The following is a 22,397-nucleotide window of genomic DNA, read 5'->3' as shown; positions in this document are numbered from 1 at the left end:
ATTCAATTACAATGTATGGCACAAAGTCTACCAATGTCATACCCACCACCTTCACAGTCAGATGAGCATATAAGAACATGTCTTAGCCCACCACAAACAATCCAAAGTATGACATGTTTTCAACAAGATCAATGCTTGGCTCCTCCTCCAAAATCTCCTTGCCACCATAAGTGCGCAAATCCTCACGGCTCCTTCTGCAATCAGCTGACATGAGGTCCACCACTTCGAGGCACAGCACCATCCCATTCACTTCCTCCCTTTCGGAAACACCATGCCTGATCCCAGCCCCAACCACTGCCCAACGCATGGCCACGGCAAGATTACAGAGTTGCCCAGTTTATGGGACCACAACTCCCAACTGCCCCCGAGTGCGCGCATGTGCACTCAACATCACACCCACTCCTCGCCTCCACATCCACTGTGTCCCTGCATAAACCTCTATCATGCCTTCTGCTCACAAATCCCTAATTACCCTATTGCTACCCTCTGCCCTACCTTCAAACCCCCACACTCCTTGAAAAAACACCACTGAAGTGCTACATAATCCAGGGCATAACACATACAAACCCTTCACAACGCATCATTCACGCGCTCTCACGGCCCATCTGCTCACTCCCTAAGCTCTACTCTCACCACCCAGCATAGTACACATGCCACCCCCATCAGCTTTGCTGCATTACTTGCAGATACTTCCCACCCTCAGACTAAACACACCCCACCTCCTACCTCCCCCATCAGTCTCCATGCTAGAAACACAAGACTGAGATAGTGCACTTTTCATTGCACACTCATCAAGCCTCCCAACTGCTCACGCATACCTGCAAGTAACACCAGCCTCAACCCGGTTACCACTCCCCACTATGAGGCTATACTCTCAGCCACCCACACCCCACCACCTGGCTCCACCACATCATGTATTGGCCTTGCCCGTGCATACTGACTCTGCTCCAGAATGTACCCTCTTCCCCCAAAAATCATTTACCTATCTGGCCTTCTGCTGCTAAAAGCCGCCTCCCACATCACTCCCTCACACCTCGATAGACCTCCCACCCATTATACCCCTTCCACAGTCCCTCTCTCCTCCCACAACCATCACCTGCACTCTCGTTAATGCCTGCTCCATCCACGCCCATGCACCCGACATCCACGACCTCCTAATTGATCAAAATCATGACATATTAGCTATAACTGAAACCTGGCTACACGATGCTGCTGGCCCCATCCTCTCCCTCGCAGTACCTACTGGTTACTCCATCCTTCGAGCCGATCGTCAAGATAGCCTAGGAGGTGGTGTCATCATCATTCACAAACCCACACTTCCCTTCAGAACCTCACTTTTACAAAAACCACCAGGCTATGAAATCCTTCTTGTTAAGTTTGAATCCTCCTCCCAAACCACCATCAACCTGCTTCTACTCTACCGCCAACCCTCCAATAGAGCAACCCCAGAATCCGACATCCCCCTCCTCATCACTCCCCTCCTTAAACCCAACACCAAACTGATTCTCCTAGGAGACTCTACTTAGGCTTCAATGAACCCTCCGACCACAAGGCATCCACCCTCAGAGCCACCCTTGAAGAGATGAACCTCTCCCAATTAGTCCTCTCTCCTACCCATGAAAAAGGACTTAACTGGATTCTCCCATGTAACATTCCACTCCAAGTCTCCACCCCTCTCCCACTTCCCTGGTCAGATCACTTTTTGATCCCTTTCACCTTCACCATCTCCACCAATAACGCCCCCACTATTAGCGAACCCCTTGGCATTACCGCCAGACACGTGCAAGCTCACAGTCGAGCTCCTAGCCCCCTCCCTCCTTGCCTCTCTCAATCCACCTCCTGACAATGCCACACCAGAAGCCATTCTCGCATCCTACGACTCTACACACTTAAAACACTGGACAAACATGCTCCCCTGAAAACCACCTCCCGCAAAAAATATAATACACAAAATTGGTTCTCGGATGACTTAGCCTCCCTCCAGAAAAAGAACCGAGCCCTTGAACACCTCTGGAGGAAAAACCACTCTCCCACAAACAAAGCAGCATTCCAATGAATCCGCCATCATTCATACCAAAGCGAACATCTTTAACACCAGAATTTCTAATACTAGCTCCAACACTAAAGAACTCTTCAGAATCCTTAGAGAGGTTGAATCCCCAGCACTTCCCTATGACCCATTCTCTAAAAATAAAGCATGGTGCACACTCATCCAATCCTCCCTTGACACCAAAATACAGACAATACGGGACAAAGCTATCCAAAAGAAAACTTCCTACCACCACCGCCATCCTATCCCCTGTCCAGCACCCTCACTTCTGAAACCCCAACCCCCAATTTCACTTCTCTTCTGTCTCCCCTTTTGAAGTCTGTACCACCATCCAACACCTGAAAGCCTCGACCTGTGTTGGCGACACCTGCCAAGCACATATTGTCAAAATGTGTGCCGAACCGCTGGCCCCCATTATAGCCACCTTCATAAATGCATCATTCAAGGCCAATTCGATTCCTTCTGCCATTAAAGAAGCATGGGTCACGCCCCCCCTGAAAAATAACACTCCAGACCCCAACATCCCCACTATTTATCACCCCATCACCACTGTTCCGTACCTCCTGAAAATCCTGGACCGCACAGCATATTTGCAATTGCAATCACACCTCGAAAGCCACAACTTACTAGGCATCTGCCAGTCTGGATTTAGATCATGACACAGCACTGAAACCGCCCTCCTTGACCTCAAGATCCAGCTTGACCACATGAGGGACAATGGTGAGTTTGTCATCCTTCTACTTTTAGACCTCTCTGCAGCCTTCGACATAGTCTTCACGATATCCTCTTTAAACACCTCACCACCACTTTCCACCTCGCTCCAGAAGCCACCCATTGAATCCAGTTCCTTTTTTACGGCAGAACCACCAGGGTCTTTGCAGGCTCTGGATCAGCTGACCCAATACTTGTGTCTTACCGTGTGCCTCAGGGCTCTCCCCTACCCTCTATAACATGTACAACAAACCACTCTTTGACATCTCAACAGTATCAACATCCCTTACACCAACTTTGCTGATGACACACAGGTCCTCCTCAAACTCTCCAGCAACCACAACACCGCCTCCACGCTCATCAATCATGTCTTCAGCATCATGCACTCCTGGATGGCCACCCACCATGTCTGCCTGAATGATGGAAAAACAGAACTCCTTATCATATGATCCCCACATCGCCTCAAACTTCTCACCCTTGCCTTCTCCTCCTTTTGCATAGATGGCAACACCATCCACGTCTCCAACCATGTAAACACGATAGGCGTTTACGTGGACGCATAACTAAATATGCAAAAACACATCAAAGCCCTCGCCATTTCTATAGCCTATTCTACAAAACAAATAAATCTTACCAGGAAATTCCTCACTTCCGATAACTCTCTCACTCTAGCCAGAGCCATCATAGGCAGCATATTAGACTACTGCAAAGCCATTTTTGCAGGGACCGCCACCAAGAATCTTAACAAACTCCAGTTGCTGCAAACCAACGCCCTCAGAGCAGAACTCGCTTTTTGAGAGTTGGGCAGGCTAACATATGTATCTGTCATTAGATGAATTTGTAAATAATTGTGCCCTGAATCGTCACTGTCATTTGTCACAAAGCCACACAGGTGAGGGGTTCTTTGTACATTGGTGTGGGGTGAAGCGCAGGGAGTGCATTCACAGTCAGTGCCCGACAGCACACTCTTTTCAGTGTGCCCTATGTTGCTTGTTTTTGTTACAGTTACATATAGTTGACCCCTAGTGTCTCCCTGGATACTGAAAGAGAAGCGCATGGTTACTATGGCAACCTAGTGTTTATAGTCGTTAAGTCTTTGCCGTCCGATCCCACTTGAGTAGATGACATTGCAGGGAACGTCCTTACTGTGAGTTAAGCTCATAGCTTGGGTGACGTTGGCGCGTTGCCTTTTAGAACTCTAACACACAAGCATGCCCCTCACATGTTATCTATGAAAACAGCCCAGGTCTGGGGGAGCTGCGACCACGGAGCCGAGTAGATATTTGATGTAGCCCTGGGACTGAGGGGCTCTAATATACTCATATTTACAATATTATACGATTGGACTCTGCGTGGGTCCATATCGTTATTGCTACATATATTTGAACGGCTTAAATCTTAACGCGTAACAGTTATAATGTAGCGCATGCTAAATAGGGCTTACTTTAATACAAAAGAATTTGCACTGGTAATCTCTATTTGGCAACTATTGACTATCTAGATTGTATGATGAGTTGGCAAATAATATTGGCTGAACAGTGCCACTCATAGGACCTCATTCTGAGGTGGGCGCAAAGGGATACCAGGCACCGTTAAGGACATCGGTGCCGGTAATCCCTTTTTGCGCCCTATTCCGAGGTCCCTTAGCGGGTCCCGCAATGGGTGCCTGGTTTTACCAGGCGCCCTTAGCGGGAGCCGCTAAGGGACCAGAGACCTAATAACGGTACCGCAAATTGCGGCACTGTTATTAGCTACTTCCCCATTCCCATTGAGCCCTGTGAGCCCCCAGGGTCGGAATGGACCGGTAAGTCCCCATTGAACCAGGTCAGGCCCGGACCCGGTATGGGAGGTAGTCATGGTGCAAATAGCGCCATGACTACCTCCATACTCGGAATGAGGCCCATAGTGTCATTCATGTGTTGTTTATATCGTCTTATTTCAGTTACCATACGGTGAGAGCCAAGAACTGTTGTCATATTGACAGACCCAAGACAAAAACAAGTGTGGGGGTGATGGAAAGTCACTGGAGGTCAGTCCCTTTTAGACACACTTGGTTAAATGAGGATGAGATTTAAAATTCACAAAACATTAAAATGATATATCATTATGCATTATAGGCTCATAGATGAATATGAACTGGTGCCTCAGAGCAGAACATTGCACCTTATAAACCCTGTTGATGGATGGAAAATACGAAACGCATCGGCTACTTGTTTAATTGTGGAATTAATTTCACAATTTAAATTGACTTGAACAGAGAACCAGTGAAAGTCATTTTTGAGTTGGTGTTGTATGTAAATAAATTTGTACAAGGACTCAGTCAGACTTTGCTAAGTTTTTTTTTTGTATGAAACATTTAAATTGGAATGCAATTTGGTTTGTGAAGTTGAACCCTATTTTTTGATATTACATTAAACACATTTTATGTGATAAAGTTGCTGCACTTGAGTGTTGAACCTGATCCTTCTCTAAAGTTGTTTGATTTATGTCATATATTACACTGAACACTTATATCGGCATATACCATCACATGAAGGAGGTCATTTCACCCCAATAGAGTGCACAGGGGTTACCTGTTGGTGACAACAGGTTAGGTTGGTATATGTTTAATTTGGTCTCCACGGGCCAGGAGATGATACTCCTATGCACCAGAAGTATCACAATGTTTTGTTGTTAACATTAAAAATGTCAAAACAAGTGATTTATTAATAAGGACCTATATTAGTGCCCCTCTACGTATGCTTGTGTTGTTTTTCCTCTAGCTTGAAGCGCTCCAACCACATCTCCCACATCAGACGGGAGGCTCACTGGCTTCCCATCAAAGCCTGCATTGAGTTCAAACTCCTTGCCATCACCCATCGCTGCATGCACAACACTGCCCCCAATATCTTACCAACCATATCACTGAGAAACACAGCATGCGCAATCTCCACTGCTCCACCACTTCCGCCTTCTGCATTCCCAGATTCACCAGACAAAGTGCTGGGGCTCCTGTTTCACTAGCATCGCTCCCAGACTCTGCAACGCCCTGCCTCGGCACATCCAAGACGAACCTGCTTACATTCTCTTCCGTAAGAAAACAAAAACCCTACTCTTCAACAAATGTATGTTTTGTACTGCCTTACTGTGGAAATCTGGGTTCAGGTAGAATGACTCTGACATCATGGTATGGATGAGTGACTTCTTTATTATGTTTCCAAGCATAACATCCAGTTTCTAGAGTCATATTAATCAGATAGTAGATTCCAGTTCACATAGGCAAGCACCGGCATCCTCTCTCTCAGGCTTACATCTTCAACTCCCCTCCAGAGAACACCAGTCATACACAAACATTCCATCCAGTAACATTCCAATGTCACTCATAGCACTCACTCCAGATTCCACTAGGATGCAGGAGAAGACAGATCCTTACACTTACCTGCTATGCACCTGATTCTTGACCTCTGACACAATGTGACCACCTTTTTGCTATGATACCGGTTGCTTAATGTTCTCCTAACCATGTACTTTAGAGCCGTTATACCTCCGGGTCTGGGCGCTACCAATAATACAATAATTAAGTTATATGAATAAACATGTTTCGCATACCGCATGCCGTGGAAGCATGCACAGGACAGGAATGAACACACAATACCGCGGCTGCAGCTTTCCCACCAGCAGCCAATTACCAAACCACCTCTATCTCTTATTGTCACATCAGCAGAAAACGCCAGCTGTCTTCTGGATGCCGAGCACAAGTTCCTCACCTGCATTGATGTTACTCCTTTGTGACAGGATAGTGTGATGGATGCATTTGAGCATGGGTAAGATATTGCAAGACATTTGGCACTGAGCTTTCTCACCTATAAACTAGCAATAAAGTTTCCTGGTGTCTTTTTAAATAATCGGATGCCGAGCAGCTCGAGGAAGGCAGCAATCGTTCCAGTATATAAGAAAGGTGATTGGGACCTCCCTTGTAACTATAGGCCCATCTCTTTGATGGATTCACTGGCACAACTGTATTCCAGGGTGATTCTGCACCATTGGAGGGTTGGGTGGGCAGTGCAGGTATGTTATCTCATGTGCAGGCGGGGTCCAGAGCAGGGGTTTCCATGCTGGATCAGGCGATGAGGCTAGACCTCATCTGCCGGAAATATGTGTGCCTCTATTTGGCGTTTGTCGACCCAGAATCGGCCTTTGACACAGTGCAGCAGGCGTCTTTGTGGTCCATTCTGGAGGAGATGGGCATCCCCTCTTATCTGGGTAATGGCATAAAATCTTTATACTCTGGCAACTCCGCATGGATACAGTGGGGGCTGCTGGGAGAGCTCTCCCCCCAGTACCTATTGGCATCAGAAGTAGGCAGTGCTGTGTTGCGGTCCCGTTGTTATTTCTATCATCCATTAAAAGTATAGTGGCTGCATTTTTAGAAGCTGCTAGGGATGCCCCAAGTCAGGCTAATATAAAATGGAGCCCTTTGTTGTTCGCGGATGATGCAGTTTTACTGTCAAAAATGCTGGTTGGTCTGCAGAACCAGCTGGATATTTTTAATAAATTGTGTGATGCAAAAGGCCTCCGAATTAACTTTGCTAAAACTAAAATCCTGCGGTGTGCTTGCTCTGAGGAAAAGACCTGAGCAGAGGCAAACTTTTATTTAAACAACCAACTGTTGGGTTCTGTGGATTCTTACACATACTTGGGATTGATCTTTTTGAACAATTTGAAATGGCAAAACCAGGGAGAGAAGAGCTCGCTATCGCATCTGCGCCAGTGTGGGCTTATTAGGAATCTAGTAAAGCGCCTAGATGGTGAGGTTCTTACAGTACCCCTCAAGATCTACCAGGCTCAGACAATCCCGGGGGTAAATTATGGGGCCGAGTTGTGGGGTGCAAATGATTGTACCTCTATTCGGTACAATAGATTTCTGAAATCTTTGCTTGGTTTACCCTTGAGTGCCCCGTCAACGTCGGTGGTATGTGAATTTGGTCTTATAGAGATCCAATATGCTATTCTGGAACAGCCCGTGTTATACTGGCAGCGGATCTGGAATAATAATGTTCTATACCCGTTGAGGGAACCTTTGGAGGAGTTGCTATCATTACCAGGCGTCAGAAAGCTGTCTTGGTTTAGGCATGGAAGAATTATGCTTTTAAACATTGGGTTAGGGGATTTATGGGGTGACCCCACAAGCTTAGGAAGAGGCTATAAAGTTATGGTCAAGAACATATACAGAGCATGGGCGTGCAGTAGGATGATTGACAATTGCCTGTCGGGGGAGAAACGCTAGGGCTTATTCACAGCTCAAGGTTATCTGGGGCCAGAGGCATATTTGGACCTTCAAATGTCTGTGTAATAAAAAGAGCTGGTTTGCAAAGGTCCGATTGGGCACACTCCCATTGGTTTACTTGTCGGCAAGGTGGAAAAATGTGTCTCGCTCCACAAACCTATGTCATTTTTGTTGCAAAGGGCGAGAAGATGAGGCGCACCTCTGTTTTCTGTCAGGCACATTGCCGGGCAAGGGGGCGTAGGCTCATCCCAGTCTGCTAATATTGTCTGCCTTTTGAGTTTTAAAAGGTATTTTTATAAGAGAATGCCAGTGTCTCGATAGGTTTTGACCCACCTCTGTACTTGAGAAGGTTGTTGGCCAAGGACTTTTTTATTCACTCTTTTGAGATGTTTGATGTTTATGATTACAGTTCTTTTATTGTGTATTGTGTACGTTTTATGCCAGTCATGCCGAAATAAAAGAATCGATTGATTGATTGATTGATAATGTTTCCTGTAGACCTCTCGTCATATTCCTCTGTTGGAAACCCTGGTTCATTAGTGAATTCCCACTGGGAAATTCTCAAGCTATTGCACCTTTTAAACAAGGCTACACATCAGTTGTATGCCAAAATCGTTTGCAATGAGAGGGCACTTGACCAATCCAAGGGCTAGAAAGTCCACTTCATTCTCCCATTGACCAGTGGACAGAGCAATGCGTTCATGGCTATGACCACAGACTCTGTGGACTCCGCTTCTCCTTCCAGCTAAGGGGGGTCCCAATGCTGAGTTAATCCCAGATCGCAGCAAGTACGTGTGGTTCGGCAGCTGGCCACTTTGTGTATGCACGGATTTAAAGGCCGTGGTCACAGGTGAATTAACATCGTTCGTGCTGGCTCAGTGGCTAAGCCTATGACCCCTACAGCTGGGCTTTGTTGCTACAAAGAATAGATCTAATACCTTCACCTAGACTTCATCGCCATGGCCAGATGATCTGCTCCAGCTCCTGCAAGAAATTACCAAGCACAACTTAGCTCACAAAATTGCCACCTGCTGGAATTCTACTCTGCATATGCAGGACTAGCTACAGTGCCCGAGGGCAATGTTTGCACATATTGCTTTTTCTAATTGGGCAAATTGTTCACATTGCCCATGACTCTCAAAACAATTTTAGTCCTGATGTATCTTTCATACACGCCATACACGAAATTCTGTTTCCTGTTTCCTGTTTCCTGTTTCCTGTCTCCTGTCTCCTGTCTCCTGTTTCCTGTTTCATCACTAGGCAGCTCCTTACCATTCTACAAAGTCAGGAGCATCCGCACTGTAATGGCTGCCATGGCCACAGGGGTATAATGAAGGTATTCCCATTGCTTTGGTGAAGGTGTGCTTCCATGGAGTTAAATGTCTACTCAGTGCGGGGAATAAGGTTTAATCCTTGTGTGTGCCTCGCCAACAGGGCCAACGTCTGTGTGCCATTCTGCTTGCAAACCCCTGTTTGATGAATGGGGGGTGTTGTGAGGGAATGAGGACAGAGCCCCTCAAAGTGAAAGGGCTCAGGACTATGGGAGGGGAGCGGATGACGGGAGGAAAGGGAGGGGCAAGGGAAGAGAGGGCAGGTGTGTATGGAGAGAATACATGGAAGGCTGAAAAGAAAGGGACTCCCATGTAGAGTATCTGCGACATGTATGCAGCGCCTCCCTGAGGGTCCAACAACTGGCGATGAGGATGGGCCCCCGTGAGGGTCCAAGAGGGATTTGCGAGCAGAATGGCAGCCAATTCCCAGTTTTACATGCAAATAATTCCATGAATCAGTGCTCTCGGTAGATTGTTCATTTTCCACCTACAGTATTTCTTCGGTATTTATTTATTTATTTGAAAGGTTTGGATGTTCCACTGGAATTGTAACACTCTGACTTGCGGGTACGGGCGAAACGCTGCTGTAAACGAGTGCCAGTGAACGCGTGCAGTGTTTATTTCTCACCTCCTTTTTCCAGTGCCTTTTGAATGCACAGGGCATAGTCGTAGGGACGGTGGTACATTGTGTAACATATGAAACGCCCTTCACACTTGGCAGTAATCAGGCCCTATTTGAATGGTGCACACGTGTTGCAGGAAATCACATAAGGTGTCAAGCACCCTATAGGAGGATAGTATGTCTGTCCGAGTGGTGGTCCATTAACTCACATACACCAACACCATCAAAATGCATAGCAAACTGTGGCACCCATTCCAATACAAGATGTTTATTGCATTTTATATTTAGGAGTGGCGGTGTGGATTTGGAGTGTTGCCTGGAGATAGGGGGGTGGACGTGTAAGAGTATGGAGATGGTGTGGAGTGCCGGGGTGTATTGTTGGTGTGCTGGCATGGAGAGGAGTGGTAGAATGGCGTGGTATAGAGGTGTGGTGCTGTGAAATGTTGTGAAGTAGTGGTGATGTTGAGTCCTGATGCGCAGTAGGGTGTGAAGTGGCGATGGCGAGTGGTGGTGTTGTGGTGTAGGCATGTGGAGTTTTGATGGTGGTGTAGAGTTGTGGTGTTGTGTGTAATGGTGGTCTGGAGTGGGGTTTTGTCATGCAGAGTGGTGTTTTGGAGTAATGTAATGTAATGTGTGTGTTGAGTGGAGATGTGGGATTGGTGTGTAAAGTGGGGAGCAGGATGGGCAAGGGTTGAAGAGGTTTGATGGTGGTGTGGGGTGGTGGTGTGGTGTGAAGTGGGAGTGTGGTGATGCAGACATGTTGAGTTCTAGAGCAGTATTGTGGTAGTGTGGAGTGATGGATTGGTGTGGGATGTGGTGATTGGGGTGTAGAAGTTAGGAGGCGTAGGGATAGAGAGGTCTGGAGGTCTAGACATCTATTGATGGTGTAGCTGTTATTTGTGTGTACAGTGGTGGTGGTCTGGAGTAATGGGGCTCTGGTGTGGAGAGGTGGCAGATTGGAGTGTGAATGACCAAAACACGTGTCTGGGGTTGGTGTTGGTACTCTTGTTCAGAGGAGAATTGCTTAGCATTTTGGTGCTGCACTGCTCTAGGGCAGCACAAAGACTGATATGTTTGAAATATTTCTCCTCTGTGAAAGATAGTGAGATAAAGACTCTGGGTAAGACTCTCATAACCGGGACTAATATCCGGAAGAAGTACTCCCAGGATCCTCCTTGTTTTTTGCATAGATATGCTCTGCCCAGGGATTCATTCTTGTGATTTAGAGTGACCATTACTGGCTTAGATATGCTCTGGCCGCAGCTTCATTCATGTGATGTACAGTAACCATTACTGGCATAGATATGATCTGGCCACAGCTTCATTCATGTGATGTACAGGGACTATTGCAGGCATAGATATGCACTGGCCACAGCTTCATTCTTGTGATTTATAGTGACCATTACTACCATATATATTCTCTGGACACAGCCTCATTCATGTGATTTACTGTGACCATTACTGGCATAGATATGCTCTGGCCACAGCCTCATTCATGTGATTTACAGTGACCATTACTGGCATAGATATGCTCTGGCCACAGCTTCATTCATGTGATTTGCATTGCCTATTACTGGCATAGATATCCTCTGTCCACAGCTTCATTCTTGCAATTTATAGTGACCATAACTAGCTTAAAATATGCTGCGGCCGCAGCTGCATTCATGTGATTTATAGTGACCATAACTAGCATAAAATATGCTCCGGCCACAGCTGCATTCATGTGATTTATAGTAACCATTACTGGCATAGATATGCTCTGGCCACAGCTTTATTCAAGTGATTTACAAAGACATTACAGGCATAGATATGCTCCGGCTGCAGCTTTATTCAATTGAGGTAAAGTGACCATTACAGGCATAGATAAGCAACGGCCCCTGCTTCATTCAAGTGATTAACAGTCGTCATTATTACCATAGATGTGCCCCGGCAGCAGCTTTAGTCATGTGATTTACAGTGACCATTACAGGCATAGATATGCTCCGGCCACAGCTCCATTCATGTGATTTACAGTGACCATTACTGGCGTACATATGCTCCTACTGCAGCTTTATTCAAGTGATTTACATGACTATTACAGGCATAGATATGCTCTGGCCGCAGCTTCATTCATGTGATTTATAGTGACCATAACTAGCATAAAATATGTTCCAGCCGCAGAGGAATTCATGTGATTTATAGTGACCATAACTAGCATAAAATATGCTCCGGCCACAGTTGCATTCATGTGATTTATAGTAACCATTACTGGCATAGATATGCTCCGGCCACTGCTTCATTCAAGTGATTAACAGTGACTATTATTACCATAGATATGCTCTGCAAGCAGCTTTAGTCATGTGATTTAGAGTGACCATTAATGGCATAGATATGCTCTGGCGACAGCTTCATTCATGTGATTTACAGTGACCATTACTGGCATAGATATGCTCTGACCACAGCTTCATTCATGTGATTTACAGTGACCATTACTGGCGTACATATGCTCCCACTGCACCTTTATTCAAGTGATTTACATGTCCATTAGAGGCATAGATATGCTCTGGCCACAGCTTTATTCAAGTGATTTACAGAGACATTACAGGCATAGATATGCTCCGGCTGCAGCTTTATTCAGTTGAGGTACAGTGACCATTACTGGCCTAGATAAGCACCGGCCACTGCTTCATTCAAGTGATTAACAGTGACCATTATTATAATAGATATGCCCCGGCATTAGCTTTAGTCATGTGCTTTACAGTGACCATTACTGGAATAGATATGCTCCGGCCACCGCTCCATTCATGTGATTTACAGTGACCATTCCAGGTGTACATATGCTCCCACTGCAGCTTTATTCAAGTGTTTTACATGACTATTACAGGCATAGATATGCTCTGGCTGCAGCTTCATTCATGTGATTTATAGTGACCATAACTAGCATAAAATATGTTCCAGCCGCAGAGGAATTCATGTGATTTATAGTGACCATAACTAGCATAAAATATGCTCCGGCCACAGTTGCATTCATGAGATTTATAGTAACCATTACTGGCATAAATATGCTCCGCCCACAGCTTAATTCATGTGATTTACAGTGACCATTACTAGCATAGATATGCTCCGGCCACTGCTTCATTCAAGTGATTAACAGTGACTATTATTACCATAGATATGCTCTGCAAGCAGCTTTAGTCATGTGATTTAGAGTGACCATTACTGGCATAGATATGCTCTGACCACAGCTTCATTCATGTGATTTACAGTGACCATTACTGGCGTACATATGCTCCCACTGCACCTTTATTCAAGTGATTTACATGTCCATTAGAGGCATAGATATGCTCCAGCCACAGCTTTATTAATCTCGTATATGGTAACCATCACTGTCATGGATGTGCTCTGGTCACTGCTTCATTCATGTGATTTTCAGTGACCATAACTGGCATAGATATACTCCAGTCACTGCTTCATTCAAGCGATTTACATTGACCATTACAGGCATAGATATGCTCTGGCCGCAGCTTTATTCAAGTGATTTACAGTGACCATTACTGCATAGATATGCTCCGGCCACAGCTTTATTCAAGTTATTTACAGTGACTATTGCAGGCATAGATATGCACTGGCCACAGCTTCATGCATGTGATTTATAGTGACCCCTAATACCAAAGATATGCTCTGGCCACAGCATCATTCATCAGATTTACAGTGAATATTACTGGCATAGATATGCTCCGACCACAGCTTCATTCTTCTGATTTACAGTGAAAACTACTGGCGTACATATCCTCTGGCCACAGCTTCATCCTTGTGATTTACAGTGACCATTACTGGCATAGATATGCTCCGGCCACATTTCTATTATTGTTATTTACAGGGACCATTACTGGCAGAAATATGCTCCGTCTGCAGCTTTATTCAAGTGATTTACAGTGACCATTACAGGCATAGACATACACTGGCCACAGCTTGATTCATGTGATTTATAGTGACCATTACTACCATAGATATGCTTTGCCCACAGTTTTATTCATGTGATTTATAGTGACCATTACTACCATAGATATGCTATGGCCACTGCTTCATTCAAGTGATTTACAGAGACCATAACTATCATAGCTATGCTCCGGCAGCAGCTTTATTCATGTGATTTATAGTATGTGTTACTGGCATAGATATGCTCTGGCCACATCTTAATTCTTGTGATTTAAAGTGACTATTACTGGCATAGCTATCCTCTGGCAACAGCTTCATTCATGTGATTTACAGTGACCATTACTGGCATAGATATGATCTGGTCGGAATTTTATTCATGGTATTTACAGTGACCATTACTGGCATAGATATGCTCCGGCCACTGCTTCTTTCAAGTGATTTACAGTGACAGTCACTACCATAGATATGCTCTGACAGCAGCTTTATTCATGTGATTTATAGTAAGTGTTACTGGCATAGATATGCTCTGGCCACATGTTAATTCTTGTGATTTACAGTGACTATTATTGGCATAGCTATCCTCTGGCAACAGCTTCATTCATGTGATTTACAGTGACCATTACTGACATAGATATGTTTTGGCCGGAATTTTATTCATGTTATTTAAAGGGATCATTAATGGCATAGATATGCTCTGGCCACAGCTTCATTCATGTGATTTACAGTGACCATTACTGGCATAGATATGCTCTGGCCGCAGCTTTGTTCATGTGATTTATAGAGACCATTACTCGCATAGATATGCTCCGGCCACAGCTTCATTCATGTGATTTACAGTGACCATTACTGGCATAGATATGCACTGTCCACTGCTTAATTCAAGTGATTAACAGTGACCATTATTACCATTGATATGCCCCGGCAGCAGCTTTAGTCAGGTGATTTACAGTGACCATTACTGGCATAGATATGCTCCAGCCAGAGATTCTTTCATGTGATTAACAGTGACCATTACTGGCATACATATGCTCCCACTGCAGTTTTATTCCAGTGATTTACATGACCATTACAGGCATAGATATGCGCTGGCCGCAGCTTTATTCAAGTAATTTACAGTGAGCATTACTGGCATAAATATGCTCCGGCCACAGCTTTATTCAAGTGATTTACAGTGACCATTACTGGCATAGATATGTTCTGGCTGCAGCTATGTTCATGTGATTTATAGTGACCATAACTAGCATGAAATATGCTCCGGCCGCAGCTGCATTCATGTGATTTATAGTAACCATTACTGGCATAGATATGCCCCGGCAGCAGCTTTAGTCATGTGATTTACAGTGACCATTACTGGCATAGATATGCTCCGGCCACAGCATCATTCATGTGGTTTACAGTGACCATTACTGGCGTACATATGCTCCCACTGCAGTTTTATTCAAGTGATTTACATGACCATTACAGGCATAGATATGCACTGGCCACAGCTTCATTCATGTGATTTATAGTGACCATTACTAGCATAGATATGCTCTGGCCACAGCATCATTCATCTGATTTACAGTGACCATTACTGTCATGCTCTGGTCACTGCTTCATTCATGTGATTTTCAGTGACCATAACTGGCATAGATATTCTCCGGCAGCAGCTTCATTCATCTCATATATAGCAACCATTACTGTCATAGATATGCTCTGGTCACAGCTTCATCCTTGTGATTTACAGTGACCATTACTGGCATAGATATGCTCCGGCCACATTTCTATTATTGCAATTTACAGGGACCATTACTGGCAGAAATATGCTCCGTCCGCAGGTTTATTCAAGTGACTTACATTGACCATTACAGGCATAGACATACACTGGCCACAGCTTGATTCATGTGATTTATAGTGACCATTACTACCATAGATATGCTCTGCCCACAGTTTTATTCATGTGATTTATAGTGACCATTACTACCATAGATATGCTATGGCCACTGCTTCATTCAAGTGATTTACAGAGACCATAACTACCATAGATATGCTCCAGCAGCAGCTTCATTCATCTGATATATATTAACCATTACTATCATAGATATGCTCCAGTCACTGCTTCATTCAAGCGATTTACAGTGACCATTAATACCAGAGATATGATCCAGCAGCAGCTTTATTCAAGTGATTTACAGTGATCATTACTGGCATAGACATACACTGGCCACAGCTTCATTCATGTGATTTATAGTGACCCCTACTACCATAGATATGCTCTGGCCACAGCATAATTAGTCTGATTTACAGTGACCACTACTGGCATAGATATGACCCGGCCACTGCTTCATTCAAGTGATTAACAATGACCATTACTGGCATAGATATGCTTTGGCCACAGTTTCATTCATGTGATGTACAGTGGTCATTACTGGCAAAGATATGTTCTGGCCACAGCTACTGTCATGTGATTTACAGTGACTATTGCAGGCATAGATATGCACTGGCCACAGCTTCATTCTTGTGATTTATAGTGACCATTACTACCATATATATTCTCTGGACACAGCTTTATTCATGTGATTTATAGTGACCATTACTACCATAGATATGCTCTGGCCACACCATCATTCGTCTTATTTACAGTGACCATTGCTGGCATAGGTATGCTATGGCCACAGCTCCATTCATGTGATTTACTGTGACCTTTACTGGCATAGATATCCTCTGGCCAAAGCTTCATTCTTGTGATTTACAGTGACCATTACTGTCATAAATACTGGTCACTCCTTCAATCATGTGATTTTCAGTGACCATAACTGGCGTAGATATGCTCCAGTTACTGCTTCATTCAAGCGATTTACAGTGACCATTACTACCAGAGATATGATCCGGTGCAGGCTTTATTCATGTGATTTACAGTGTTACATACCATTGACCATGGCATAGATATGCTCCGGCCGCAGCTATATTCAAGTTATTTACAGTGACTATTGCAGGCATAGATATACACTGGCAACAGCTTCAGTAATGTGATTTATAGTTACCCCTATTACCATTGATATGCTCTGGCCACAGCATCATTCGTCTGATTTACAGTGACCATTACTGGCATAAATATGCTCTGGCCACAGCTTCATTCATGTGATTTACAGTGACCATTACTGGCATAGATATGCTCCGACCACAGCTTCATTATTTTGATTTGCAGTGACCATTACTGGCGTAGATATCCTCGGGCCACAGCTTCATTCTTGTGATTTGCTGTGACCATATTAGCATAGATGTGCTCCGGCTGCAGTTTTATTCATGTTATTTACAGGGACCATTATTGGCAGAAATATGCTACGGCCGAAGCTTTATTCAAGTGATTTTCAGTGACCATTACAGGCATAGACATACACTGGCCACAGCTTGATTCATGTGATTTATAGTGACCATTACTACCATAGATATGCTCTGGCCACAGCATCATTCGTCTGATTTACAGTGACCATTACTGGCATAGATATGCTCCGGCCATTGCTTCATTCAAGTGATTTAAAGTGACCATAACTACCATAGATATACTCCGGCAGCAGCTTTATTCATGTGATTTATAGTAAGCCTTACTGGCATGGATATGCTCTGGCCACATCTTAATTCTTGTGATTTACAGTGACTATTACTGGCATAGATATGCTCCGGCCGAATTATTTACATGTTATTTACAGGGACCAATACAGGCATAGATATGCTGCGGCCATGCTTCATTCATTTGATTTATAGTGACAATTACTTGCATAGAAATGCTCCTGGCCAAGCTTCATTCAAGTGATTTACAGTGACCATCACTACCATAGATATGCTCCGGCCACAGCAACATTCGTCTGATTTACAGTAGCCATTACTTGCATTGATATGCTTCGGCCACAGCATCATTTGTCTGATTTACAGTAGCCATTACTTGCATTGATATGCTTCGGCCACAGCATCATTTGTCTGATTTACAGTGACCATTACTTGCATAGATATGCTCAGGCCATGCTTCATTCATGTGATTTACAGTGACCATTACTTGCATAGATATGCTCAGGCCATGCTTCATTCATGTGATTTACAGTGACCATTACTTGCATAGATATGCTCTGGCCACAGCATCAAACGTCAGATTTACAGTGACCATTAATGGGATAAATATGCTCTGGCCACAGCTTCATTCATGTGATTTACAGTGACCATTACTACTATAGATATGCTCTAGCCACAGCTTCATTCATGTGATTTACAGTGACCATTACTGGCATAGATATGCTCTGGCCGCAGCTTCGTTCATGTGATTTATAGTGATCATTACTCGCATAGATATGCTCCGGCCACAGCTTCATTCATGTGATTTACAGTGACCATTACTGGCATAGATATTCACTGTCCACTGCTTAATTCAAGTGATTAACAGTGACCATTATTACCATTGATATGCCCCGGCAGCAGCTTTAGTCATGTGATTTACAGTGACCATTACTGGCATAGATATGCTCCGGCCCCAGATTCATTCATGTGATTAACAGTGACCATTACTGGCGTACATATGCTCCCACTGCAGTTTTATTCAAGTGATTTACATGACCATTACAGGCATAGATATGCTCTGGCCGCAGCTTTATTCAAGTGATTTACAGTGACCATTACTGGCATATATATGCTCCGGCCACAGCTTTATTCAAGTGATTTACAGTGAACATTACTGGCATAGATATGTTCTGGCTGTAGCTTTGTTCATGTGATTTATAGTGACCATAACTAGCATGAAAAATGCTCCGGCCGCAGCTGCATTCATGTGATTTATAGTAACCATTACTGGCATAGATATGCCCCGGCAGCAGCTTTAGTCATGTGATTTACAGTGACCATTACTGGCATAGATATGCTCCGGCCACAGCATCATTCATGTGATTTACAGTGACCATTACTGGCGTACATATGCTCCCACTGCAGTTTTATTCAAGTGATTTACATGACCATTACAGGCATAGATATGCACTGGCCACAGATTCATTCATGTGATTTATAGTGACCATTATTGCATAGATATGCTCTGGCCACAGCATCATTCATCTGATTTACAGTGACCATTACTGTCATGCTCTGGTCACTGCTTCATTCATGTGATTTTCAGTGACCATAACTGGCATAGATATTCTCCGGCAGCAGCTTCATTCATCTCATATATAGCAACCATTACTGTCATAGATATGCTCTGGTCACTGCTTCAATCATGTGATTTTCAGTGACCATAACTGGCATAGATATGCTCCAGTCACTGCTTCATACAAGCAATTTATAGTTATCATTAATACTAGAGATATGATCTGGCAGCAGCTTTATTCATGTGATTTACAGTGACCATTACTGGCATAGATATGCTCCGGCCCCAGATTCATTCATGTGATTAACAGTGACCATTACTGGCGTACATATGCTCCCACTGCAGTTTTATTCAAGTGATTTACATGACCATTACAGGCATAGATATGCTCTGGCCGCAGCTTTATTCAAGTGATTTACAGTGACCATTACTGGCATATATATGCTCCGGCCACAGCTTTATTCAAGTGATTTACAGTGAACATTACTGGCATAGATATGCTCTTGCTGTAGCTTTGTTCATGTGATTTATAGTGACCATAACTAGCATGAAATATGCTCCGGCCGCAGCTGCATTCATGTGATTTATAGTAACCATTACTGGCATAGATATGCCCCTGCAGCAGCTTTAGTCATGTGATTTACAGTGACCATTACTGGCATAGATATGCTCCGGCCACAGCATCATTCATGTGATTTACAGTGACCATTACTGGCGTACATATGCTCCCACTGCAGTTTTATTCAAGTGATTTACATGACCATTACAGGCATAGATATGCACTGGCCACAGATTCATTCATGTGATTTATAGTGACCATTATTGCATAGATATGCTCTGGCCACTGCATCATTCATCTGATTTACAGTGACCATTACTGTCATGCTCTGGTCACTGCTTCATTCATGTGATTTTCAGTGACCATAACTGGCATAGATATTCTCTGGCAGCAGCTTCATTCATCTCATATATAGCAACCATTACTGTCATAGATATGCTCTGGTCACTGCTTCAATCATGTGATTTTCAGTGACCATAACTGGCATAGATATGCTCCAGTCACTGCTTCATACAAGCAATTTATAGTTATCATTAATACTAGAGATATGATCTGGCAGCAGCTTTATTCATGTGATTTACAGTGACCATTACTGGCATAGATAAGCTCTGGCCACAGCTTTATTCAAGTGATTTACAGTGATCATTACTGGCACAGATAGGCTCTGGCCACAGCTTTGTTCAAGTGATTTACAGTGACCATTACATGCATAGAAATGCACTGGCCACAGCTTAATTCAAGTGATTTATAGTGACCCTTACTACCATAGATATACTCTGGCCACAGCATAATTAGTCTTATTTACAGTTCCCATTAATGACATAGATATGCTCCGGCCACTGCTTCATTCAAGTGATTAACAATGACCATTACTGGCATAGATATGCTTCGGCCACAGTTTCATTCATGTTATGTACAGTGGTCATTACTGGCAAAGATATGTTCTGGCCACAGCTACAGTCATGTGATTTACAGTGTCCAATACTGGCATACATATGCTCAGGCCACTGCTTCATTCAAGTGATTAACAGTGACCATTACTAGCATAGATATGTATTGGCCACAGTTTCATTCATGTGATGCACCATGGTCATTACTGGCATAGATATGTTCTGTCCACAGCTACAGTCATGTGATTTACAGTGACTATTGCAGGCATAGATATGCCCTGGCCATGGCTTCATTCTTGTGATTTATAGTGACCATTACTACCATATACGCTCTGGACACAGCTTTATTCATGTTATTTATAGTGACCATTACTACCATACATATACTCTGGCCACAGCACCATTCGTCTTATTTACAGTGACCATTGCTGACATAGATATGCTCTGGCCACTGCTTCATTCAAGTGATTAACAGTGACCATTATTACCACAGATATGCTCTGGCAGCAGCTTTAGTCATGTGATTTGCAGTGACCATTACTGCAATAGATATCTTCTGGCCACAGCTTCATTCTTGTGATTCACAGTGACCATTACTGGAATAGATATGCTCCGGCTGCAGTTTTATTCAAGTGATTTACAGTGACCATTACAGGCATAGATATACACTGGCCACAGCTTCATTCACGTCATTTATAGTGACCATTACTACCATAGATATGCTCTGAACACAGCTTTATTCATGTGATTTATAGTGACCATTACTACCATAGATATGCTCTGGCAACAGCATCAATTATCTGATTTACAGTGACCATTACTGGAGAACACATGCTGCAACTGCAGCTTTATTCAAGTGATTTACATGACAATTAGAGGCAAAGATATGCTCCGACCGCAGCTTTATTCATCTGATATAGTAACCATTACTGTCATGGATATGCTCTGGTCACTACTTCAATCATGTGATTTTCAGTGACCATAACTGGCATAGATATGCTCCAGTCACTGCTTCATTCAAGCGATTTACAGTGACCATAACTACCAGAGATATGATCTGGCAGCAGCTTTATTCATGTGATTTACAGTGACCGTTACTGGCATACATATGCACTGACCACAGCTTCATTCATGTGATTTATAGTGACCCCTACTACCATAGATATGCTCTGGCCACAGCATCATTCATCTGATTTACAGTGACCATTACTGGCATAGATATGCTCCAACCACAGCTTCATTCTTTTGATTTACAGTTACCATTATTGGCCTAGATATCCACTGGCCACAGCTTAATTCTTGTGATTTACAGTGACCATTACTGCCATAGATATGCTCCTTCTGCAGTTTTATTCATGTTATTTACAGGGGCCATTACTGGCAGAAATATGCTCCGGCCGCAGCTTTATTCAAGTGATTTACAGTGACCATTACAGGCATAGACATACATTGGCTGCAGTTTAACTCATGTGATTTATTGTGACCATTACTACCATAGATATGCTCTGGCCACAGTTTTATTCATGTGATTTATAGTGACCATTACTACCATAGATATGCTCTGGCCACAGCATCATTCGTCTGATTTACAGTGACCGTTACAGGCAGAGATATGCTCCGCCCACTGCTTCATTCAAGTGATTTACAGTGACTATCACTACCATAGATATGCTCTGGCAGCAGCTTTATTTATGTGATTTATAGTAAGCGTTATTGCAATAGATATGCTCTGGCCACATCTTAATTCTTGTGATTTACAGTTACTATTACTGGCATAGCTATCCTCTGGCAAAAGCTTCATTCATGTCATTTACAGAGACCATTACTGGCATAGATATGCTCCGGCCGGAATTTTATTCATGTTATTTACAGTGACCATTACTAGTATAGATATTTGTATTTGTATTTATTTATTTGTATTGCGCAGCCTGCCCACGGGCATCAGG

At 43.7% G+C, this 22,397-nt stretch overlaps 1 long non-coding RNA gene across 1 annotated transcript in view; it reads right to left on the bottom strand.

Moving 5' to 3' along the window:
• LOC138522708 (uncharacterized) overlaps positions 1 to 22,397 on the bottom strand; it is a 202,336-nt gene that overhangs the window by 153,415 nt on the left and 26,524 nt on the right. The gene's annotated exons all lie outside the window — the stretch shown is intronic.

Source organism: Ambystoma mexicanum, chromosome 1q (genome assembly GCF_040938575.1).
Source record: "Ambystoma mexicanum isolate Mex_15411 chromosome 1q, UKY_AmexF1_1, whole genome shotgun sequence".
NCBI classification, from domain to species: domain Eukaryota; kingdom Metazoa; phylum Chordata; class Amphibia; order Caudata; family Ambystomatidae; genus Ambystoma; species Ambystoma mexicanum.
This window is presented reverse-complemented; position numbering and strand designations above follow the sequence as displayed.